At 44.1% G+C, this 9,989-nt stretch overlaps 1 long non-coding RNA gene across 1 annotated transcript; it reads left to right on the forward strand.

Moving 5' to 3' along the window:
- Window positions 1-2,517: 2,517 nt before the first annotated feature.
- Window positions 2,518-8,611, forward strand: LOC121089206. The gene is made up of 2 exons (XR_005828155.1): window positions 2,518-2,751; window positions 7,950-8,611. It is a non-coding gene; the product is annotated as an uncharacterized LOC121089206 (long non-coding RNA).
- The last annotated feature ends 1,378 nt before the right edge of the window (window positions 8,612-9,989 follow it).

The following is a 9,989-nucleotide window of genomic DNA, read 5'->3' on the forward strand; positions in this document are numbered from 1 at the left end:
CGCCGCAGCCCCTCTCCTCAGCTCCCCCTCTTAATTTCCCGCACCCCCGCCGGGCGCAGCCCCCACGCGTGCGCAGTAACCCGAGGGGGATGCCGAAGTTTGGGGTCCCCCCGCGCCCTTCCCCTCCGCGCCCTCCCCGGGGGCCGGCGACGAGACGCCGCCCCGCGCCCCTCGGAAGGCGGCGGGTTGAGGATCGCCGCTGTCACCCCGCGCAGCCCGTGGGGTCCCGCGAGTGGGGCGCGCCGCGGCCGGGTTACCTCAGCGGCGGGCGGCCGCCGCGGGGCCGGAGGGCTGCGGCTCTCTGCCCGGCGGCCTGAAACCCGTCCCCGGGGCGGACGGGCCGGGGGAGCCCCCCGCCGTGTCACCTCTCCTGCAGGCAGGCGGGGAGCGAGCGTCGCGCCCGGCTCCGCAGCCCGCCTCTGCCCCGGACCCCCCGGTTACCTCCTCCTCCTCCTCTCCAGCAGCCCCCGCCGCTCCTCGGGTGAGCGCAGCCGTGTCCCACGCCGGCCCCGCGGCCCGCCCGCCCGCGGGGACACGGCCGGCCGCCGTGGGGCTTCACGCGTGGGTGGGGGTACGTGCGGGGGCGGGGGGGGGGCGTTTTCCGCTCGCAGCCGTTCGTTCTGCCCGCGCTGAAGGCGGCTGCTGGGGGCGAACCCGTGTGCGGGGTGCGGCGCCCCGGGGCGCGCTCGCGGTGCCCGGGGCCGGGGGGAGAAGCGGCGCGGCCGAGGGCCGGGGCCGGGCAGGGGGGACCCCCCCGTCGCTGATAACGTCACGCTCCGCAAGTGAGAGGTCTCCCCCACTTGTTTACTTACGGGGTCTTTTGTTTTTAATTGAGCGGTTTGTACACGTGCTTTTATGGAGCGGTGAAGCCGGCTGGACGGGGTTTGAGCCGGAGAGTGGGAAACGCAGAACTACGCACGCCCAGCCAAATTGTTCAAAGAAGAGCAAGTTCGGTTATTATTCATCTCCACGAGGGAAGTCTTATCTTCTACAAATATTTGATACTGGGACGAGTCCAATAATTAACAAGAACAATCAAACAATTTCACTGCCTTCTCGGGGATTTAAAAAGTCATCATCTGGAATTCATGAGCATTACAACCTTTTTTTTTTTTTTTTTTCCTGCTTGGATGCGTTATTGTATATGATCTTTTCAGTGTGTGTGTGTCCCTAAGTGATTTTACGCTTTGATGCAAAAAGATGCAAACCATTAACAGCATAGATAATATTCACAACTGCTGATTCAGTGAGACTTCAGACCTCTCCATAGGAGTGGGGCAGAGGGTGGTAACCCTGATGGGAAAAGGGGAACAAAAAAAAACCCAAAGAAAAGAGATGAAGGAATGTTTCTTGGCTTCCTCGCTACCTCTGTGGCAGGAACTCCCACAAGAGTCCTGTGGGTGGGATGGGAGCAGCACAGCTCTAACGCACGGCTGCCTGGTACGAGGCTAGCCAGCGCTGTATAGGTGCAAGCATCTGCTCTCCCTGCCAGCCCCATAACTCCTCTTTTCTGGAGAAAAAGCCAGTCTGGGAGAGGACTGGGACTCCTGAGCTCTGCAGCAGCATTTCTGACACGGCGCAGGCTTGAGTCGCCAGGGAGGCAGTGTGGCTTTCAAGACCTGCGGTGAGCCAAGCAGGCCAGACACGTAGTGGCCTATGGCCCAGCTGTATCCAAAAAAACCCCACCCAAACTTGCCTCATCTGGATCAAATTCAGACATTTGAGAAGGTGCCTGCATGCTGAATGGCAAAGTGTCAACCTACACTGCCCCAGTCGTGAAATTCTGCACAAGTTCTCACACTGGTCATCCAAGTCACAAGTCCTCAGTCCCCACCTGCTCATCCAACCTCCTTCCGATGGCTGGCAGCCCCCAGTGCTGGTGTGGATAATGAAACCCATTGGGCATGTAGCTCCACTTTGTCTCGGGTAATCTCAAGCCTAAGGCCCTACAGCCAGGACTTTCTTGGGTTAGGCTGTCAGGGGGGTGTGTGTCCTCCCCACATCTTTCAGCGCTTTTTTCTGTTGATGCAGTTCCCACCCATTTTTTTCCATAAGCACTGCCCCTCCCCTCCCCTCCCCTTCTTGCTTTATGCCAACTGCTCCGTAGAATCGTGATGAAGTACCTTGCAGTTCAACACAAGAAAGGAATTAGGGTGGTTGGGTCCAAAACTAATCTGGAGCAAAGAGAAAAAGCCAAATGCGGGTGCATTTTATTTAAGATCAAAAGCACAATGGTGTGAGATTGTATTATGCTCTCCACAGGAGCTGTATTTTTCTACTTCTACGGTAGGATTAAGGTGTTCAGTGGAAAAAAATAAAAAAATAAAAAAGCCTCATTGGACTGGTACTAGCTGCATTTGAGTTTCTCTTAAATAATGAGAACATTTCATCCTTCAAGGACTCTATCATTCTATTTCCAAGAACTTTTTAAAACAATAATTGTGAATCCAAATAATTTATTTTTTGCTATTTATTGCTGAGGATTCATTCTGGGTTTTATTTTTTATTTAAAGGAAGGATGTTACCATTTCTGCATTGACTCATTTTAGAATTTTCAGTCAACCAAATGCAATTCAGTAGAACCTAAAGACATCTCCTTATTTAGCTCTGCATCTTTGAGAACACAGGATGTTGAATGTTAGTACACACAGGCTGGACACAGCTGGGGGCACAGCTTCAAGCCGCTTCTCCACCCTGAAAAACTAAAGCAAGCACAGAAGAAAATTCTTGGTGTGACTTACCCAGTGAAAGGTAGGCTACTGTGCAAAAATTGCTACCTATTTTAAATCTGAAATTTGCAGAGCTCTGGCTAACTTTCAGTTTCCCAACACCAGGGAAGCATGGCTTAAGCCTGGTTCTGTTCTAGCATTCATGGAACATGACTGTGTTTAAATGAAAGGTATCACCCACCTTTACACTGAGCAGCATGCACCTAGAAATCAATCTGTGCGTACTTATGAAGGTGGCTTATATACAGGTCTGCTTTCACTAAATTGACCCCACCACTGTACGTGTAATTTCAACAATTACAGTTTTAGGCATGGCTCCATAAGGAAAAAAATGTATGGGTAGATCTCTCTGCTTGCACAGAGCTGATCTGTTTTTTCAGTTCTCCCTGACTTCGTCCCTCCACTACCACTCTCAACAAGCCACTGCATGTGCCTTCTTGCCTCGTCCTCATAGAAAATTCAGAGCTCCAGTCTTCTACTACATTGAGTCTTGGTACACTCCTTTTCACAAGAGCTGGTGTAAGATGCTACCTTTCCCATATGGAAATGGTTTATTACTACCTTTCAGAGGTATAAATGACAGCATTGAAGAACGAAGCCCGAGTCCTATAAAACAACATTACCTTTGTGCCAAAGTAATCCAATTACTCAGGTACTGTGATAACCCTAAAGCCATAGCAAAATGAAGAAACCACTTAGGAACTTACAAACATCTGTTTTCGTATCAGAGTGCATCAGCACAAGAACACCCTTATGTGGTCCTAATCAGTCAAAGTATCGCTCTTGTCTTTTACATTCAGCACGGCTTATCTGCTTCTCCATAATAAAATCAGGGCGATACTTGCACTGATTTCTGTAGCAGGAAAAGCCTCTGTTACTTAAATTGAAGCAATCTGCTTCTATGCAGGTCCTGTCTCCTTTCCCCCAAAGGCAATAGAGAATCCCAGCTATGATATTTCAAGAAGACATCCAAATAACTTCCTAGGGAACATAGAACATGCTGCTGCCATGTCCCCGAGTAGGGCGCTCTACCCAGTTTCTTGTTAGCTGGTTCCTCAACCTAAAGATAGTCCTGCTTCAACAGCCTAACTGATGGTCTTAAGTGCAGTTTGGATCCCGCATTTAGGTCCTGTTAACTAAAGAAGGAATATATTTATTTTTAGTAGAAGGTGGGTACAAGATCTGAAAGGAACAGGAAATGCTGATTAAATTAAATGTTGATGAGGTGTTCTGTAATTTGAACTATTGCAGACATACAGAACGGTTAAAAGGAAAGGAAGCCAGCTGGAAAAGTTGAGATACCTGCTTTTAGTTGTCCATGCTGAGCAAAGATTACATATTAGAAGAATGTGTAAACAGCTTTCATTTTCAATAATGGATTAAAGGCCCAAGCCACCCTCATCTATCATGCTACCATTAGTAACTCCTGGATTTCAATGAGATTACTCACATATATAAAAATAAGCATAATCTATCAGGACACACAGATGAATAAAGGCGGTCACAAGGATGGATTTAAGAAGCAGGCTGGAACTTCATTAATGCAATATTTTCACATGTCAAGCAGTTAAGTGAGCCCGGTGCAGGGATTTCAAAGCTACAGTTTAGGGCAGATCCTCCCTAATCTCTCTTTTACGACGAGATCACATTTGAAGCCCACCCCTCAACCCTTCCCCAACAAGAAGGAGGAGGACCTAAACTCCACACCACTTCATTTAGGTTTTCTTTCCTAGGCACAAATCCAATTGCAAAGTTCCAGGTTTCTTTTTAATTTCTGCCTTAGTCCACACTGAACATTATCTAAATTTTTCCATAAATTCCAACAGATGAATAAATATGTATATTCTCATATAATCCATTTCCATATTCAGTTTTTCAGCCTACCCATGAACCCATGCTCCAAAGACCATGAAAACATTTTGAGTTTCCCCCAGCTACAGCCTAATAGAAGAACATACTTTTCTCAATACCAGAATACCTGATAAAATGAGTGTCCCAAGACCATAGTTTATGTGCCACGACACAGAAGGAGAGGATTAACGTAACCTAAGGCTGAGAGACACCCAAACTCTAGCTTCACTTGGGTTCGCAGAGAACCAGTAAGGGATCACAGCTAGCAGTCTCATGCATATATTCTGGCTGTCCCCTTTCTTTCTTGGCTGTTTACCCCACCACCAGGTTAATTAATAGTGTTTTCTGTGGAGCCTCCACTGGAGGTGGAGGAAGCACTTGCAGGATGAGAAACCATGTGGTGATGCTTACTTATGTATGGAGACCACTAGGAATGTGTCTTGCATGGCTCAGTGGGGGTCACTTAAGACTAATTAGTCAGGGCAGACCATTAGGACAGTGCAAGTGCGGTACTTCCAGACCCCCAAGTAATCCACGTATGTCAGCATGGTGCAGCATTGTGCACAGTGTGTGCATTAAATTGAAGCAAGGACTGCAGCAAAGTTTCCAAAGTGATTAGGAGTTTTGGGTGCTCTATGAGTTGAAGAAATTGTGGTGCCTCAGGTGGCACAAAGTCTTCCAAAAGCAGGTGTCTTTCATTTTTTAAATCTAGCCCCATTTTCTAAAACTGGAGATTGACTGAAAAAGGGAGGTAATCGAAATCATCTGTGACTTCTGAAAATAGAGGCCAGTTCCTGTGAGTAAGTTTTAGCATGACTGAGCACTTAGTGTCTTATCAGTAGCACAGGAACAGGGATTTGTATATACTGTTTTATTAAGATTAGTATCTCTACAGTGCTCCTTAAATGAAAACAAAAGAAAAACATGCTGTAAAAGGACACAAAAAATGACTCAATTTCCCGTCATTGCCAAAAGCCTCTAATTTTGAATTTAATCAACCTTTGTGCCATAAGATAGAGTATTTTGTTATGTATGTTTAGGTGCAGTAATTAATATTAAAATAAATCCGTGGGAAAAAATTGTGTGACCCTGTTTAAAATTTAGCACAGCTGCTGCAGGTTTGTTATCCAGCATGTCTGCAGTAACTAGTACCCTCAATAAAAGCAAACAAACATAACAAAACCAAGCAAAAAATAAGTAAAGAATAGCCAAATCTCTAGCCAAAGATACTGTTCCTTACAAGAAAATTTTTTTCTATTGATTTGTGACCTTTGAAAAATCATAGAGCATATACAATTTTTGCTACAACATTTTTCATGTAAAGCTGTTTTCTTGCACTACCATCTTTTGTGGAGTAACACAGCTCCTAATATCCCTAAATTACTATCATAAAAACAAAAAGGAGAGGAGGTTGCAGTGCAATGAGATGTCGTTTGTATTTGTAACAGGGCAATCATTGATTTAAAATTGGCATTGGAGCTCCTTTTCTGAAATGATTGCTAGGTTAGGAAAACAACACTTTAAACCAGCAACATCTGAGTTTCTGAAAAAAAGCTCAGGTTTAGCACTTGCCTTAGTCTGTATTTTGATTATTAGACCTGCACATTTTTCCATGTGTGCGTGTTCTGTTCCTGTGGAAGTATCCTATAGTAACGCTTATGAGATCACTGTCTAGAAGGCTCATACATCTTTATATTTTACCTTTGAAGAAAATGGAAGTCTTACAATGCCATACAAATAAAATTCTCTTAGGAACTTAAAGCCTGTTTCACTTCATACACCTGTTCGTGTGGTTACAGGTATGCAGTGAAGGATAAGCAGTGCAAAATATTTTATATTCTGCTTTTACAGTTTGTAGGCATTCAGGCTGCTCACTACAAATGACTGCACAAGGTGAGAGGCACTGGAGAATCAGGCCCCAAAGATTTTCTATACTGTATCAGATCACTGGTGCATTAAGTGTGTCACCTCACAGCTGGATGCTCCAAAATGAACCTAGCTATCTGTGTACTACTGTGGGAACTACTCTGGCAGTCAGGTTGCATCCAGGAGAGGAGACTGGGTTTTGTCTTTTATTTTCTTATGTATCTAATCAGAACTGTCCTCATTTGTGATCAAATTGCTCATAGTTCCTTAATGGTTAAACAAGAGTATATGACTCTTGTTGTGAAACAGGATGTAAGACAGCATTAGAAATAATAAATAATAGCATGAGGGGGGAAAATAACCCAACCAACCAATAAACCCAAGCCCGTTACTTTTTCAATATTTTCATATGGTTCTGTGGTATAAGAAAGTAGTCCACACTATAAGAAACACATAACAAGTATGCCATAATTTACATCAGGGTATTTTATACTGCAGAGCTATTTTGTGGAAGTTTACAGCTTTATATAATGATCCGTTTAAGTCAGAAATGTAACTTAATATTACATAAACAATAATTATATATAATATGGAAATATCATCTAGCTATAGGAAGTGCCAGATATCAGCAACACGAAGTAGCAAAAATATATAAACACACAAAGCTGTCTAAATCCGTCAGAGGTTTCATAGGCTGAACCTCAGTGAGAATCAGATCGCAGTCATTCAAGTCAAAGGCACAGATATTCCTAAAGCATTTCAACATACTGGTTTCAGCATTCAAAAAATCCAAACCCCACTTTCTGCCGAAGAGCAAAACTTATAGGGCACATGTTAAATACTTTGATCCTAATTGTCATATAACTGATGCAACTATTCAAAAGCAATTACATACCTGCTATCTGACTGAAACTCAATGGCACTTTTATGTATCCCTAAATAGCTTCTCTGGAGCTCAGTTTCAGTCACTAGAAAAAAAAAAAAAAAAGAAAAAAAAAACCACAAAGAAAATGTATGCGCATACAATCACAAAACAACCCTCTTATGCTACTGGTTCGTATAGTATTTTTTAAAAGTTTCATTTCAACAATATATTTAAACATATGCCAGACAACTGGTGATCTGGCTTCCCCAGTTCACGTTGCAGCACAGAAAAGCTCTCAAGGAGAACATGTGTCCCACCATCCATTCACTCTTAGTCATTCTGACACATAACACTTGATTGCAAATCTTTCACCAAACAATTAAGGTCGTTCAGGAAACTACTTTTTTATCCTTCTTTTTGATACTGACAGAACTATTTCTCTCTGCAGAAAACAAAGTAAAGAGATGAGTAAACCAATGATTATTTCTGAAAATATTTACTTGAAGAACTGTTACTGATAAATTTGGAATTTCACTAGTAAAAAACATGGCTTTTGTTTTGGATTGGTTTAAATGGGCTTATTTTCTCTCCTGACCATGTAATTGAAACACCTGATTGTGTGTCATCTTCTGCTTTAGGTGGAGAGCCCAGGGCCTGCAGTATGGAGGAGCACTGGACTGTCCCAGCATTTGCTGGAATACTGGGCGAGCCCCTGGGCAGGGAAACCCGAGGTTCAGCCACCCGCTAACACCAGTTTCAGGGCACTGTGCTGAAAAGTCAAAGCAGGAAAGACGACCAGAAGAGAACATGGCAGGCCATAAAGATGAAATGAAGATAGAAATAAAAAGTCAAGTGGCTCTCTGGAAACTGCAGCAATGGATATGTTAGCCATATCAAAAAAACCCTCACACAAAACTCTTGTCAGACCAATTAGGAGGCTCCAAATTAGTTGGAAGGGGGGTGTTTGTATTTTATCTTTTGATTGATTTCAAAACAAACTGAAAAGTGTAGGAAAAACAGAAGGTTTCTAGCATGGACTTTTGTTCAGAAAAATTCTACAATAAAACTCTATTGTATTCATCCTCCGAGCCAGAAGCAGGGCTGGTATTTGTAAACCCAGAGCAGGGATTAGAATCCAGGCTTGCAGACAGAGCATATCCAAGAGTTCACAGCAAGGATTCTCCAACTATAATATTCCTGAAGTCCTCACCCAGACACCAGCTCTTTGTATTTGGAATATTCTTTTCTCTTTTTTAGATTCATACTGATACTTTAATAGTAAAGGCCTTCATGCAGCTGATTAATTACATTTTCTTTCGGGGGAAGGAGGTTTTCTAAGACAAAGGGGACGTGTGAGATAACTAGTAGCCATAAGGAAGCAGAGACTGTATTATAACGGGGCAGAAGGGTCAACAACAGGCATGAGACAAGAGGAAAAGGCACCAAGGAAGACTCGGAGGAGCTCTGAACAGCATCAGTGACCAAGTGGCGAGCTGTCCCGCTGCTTATGGTAGGTAGGCTGCTCCCAGCCTTTTGGGGCTTTGAAAGGCTCACCACTTTCAGGATAATTCAATAATTAGTATTTGGTTTATAGCAGGTAATGGGGTTTTACTCAGGAAAGGTTAGCATCTCTTGAAGCACTCGGGAGCTGGAAAAGCTATCTTCCTATTTCAGCTTCCTTTGTTCACAGTTACAATCTATTTAGTTGCTGAATAGTTGGAACGGCATTGAAAACTAATCACCATCCTACACATTACCTTCCTCCTCAACCTGTTTACCCTCCTCACCCGCTGTTTTCCTAGAAAGCAGCTTACTGATAAGTGGCAGGATTACCATTTCTGTGGTGACACAGCTCATCAGAGAATGCACATAGATGAACGTTATTTTTGTAGCAAAAGGAATTACTTTTTTTGGACAGATTTATTCCACAGAGGTGGTTAATACAATCCTGCTTGTTACTGTAATTCACAAGCTCACATCTTCACCCCTCTTGGGGCGATCAATTCCCTCATGATCAATGCCCAGCTGGTGCTTGTGTATGCATGCGTGTGTATGTTTCAGGCAACAAGTGTGCAACAGAGAGCTCAAGTTCACCCTGGTCTGTGAAGCATGTGAGCATCCTATGACTGAAAATATGCTCCCTTGCATAATCCTGAGATTAGCAAATTGCTAGTGAAGGATGTCAGACAGAAATGGGAGGAGAAAAAGTGCTTAAGGTAAGCACAGAGGAAAACCCAGAAAGTAACCGAGAGGATTCGTGCCCAGTTCCAGCTGCATCTCTGTCAGTGATTCCTGCACGACCTGGAGGGAGGCATGTCAGCTCCTCTGGCTTCAAAATCCCTTCTCTGAAAAATGAGAACAGAAGTAGGTGAAGCTATTTTAAAGATCCTTGGCTGGTTAGAAGCTGTGTTGTACGAGTGCCAATTGATTATCACCAACTTCTTACAGATAGGGGAGGGAAGGATAGCAGATAAAAAAATATGCTCCTTTCAAACTGTAGCATTCATGAAAAATGTCACTGGCTGAAAGCGATTATCATTTTGGCAGCTGTGTTCAATGGGATCTGTGATCGCACAGGCAAAACAGCTGAAAGGTGCTAACCGGCCCTTCCACAGGTACACTGCTAGCCACTAGTATTTTTAATCCTGGAACGGGAGGAGTTTTCCAGCCGTTCCTCT

The sequence above is a fragment of the Falco naumanni genome, chromosome 5 (genome assembly GCF_017639655.2).
Source record: "Falco naumanni isolate bFalNau1 chromosome 5, bFalNau1.pat, whole genome shotgun sequence".
In the NCBI taxonomy this organism is placed as follows: Eukaryota; Metazoa; Chordata; class Aves; order Falconiformes; family Falconidae; genus Falco; species Falco naumanni.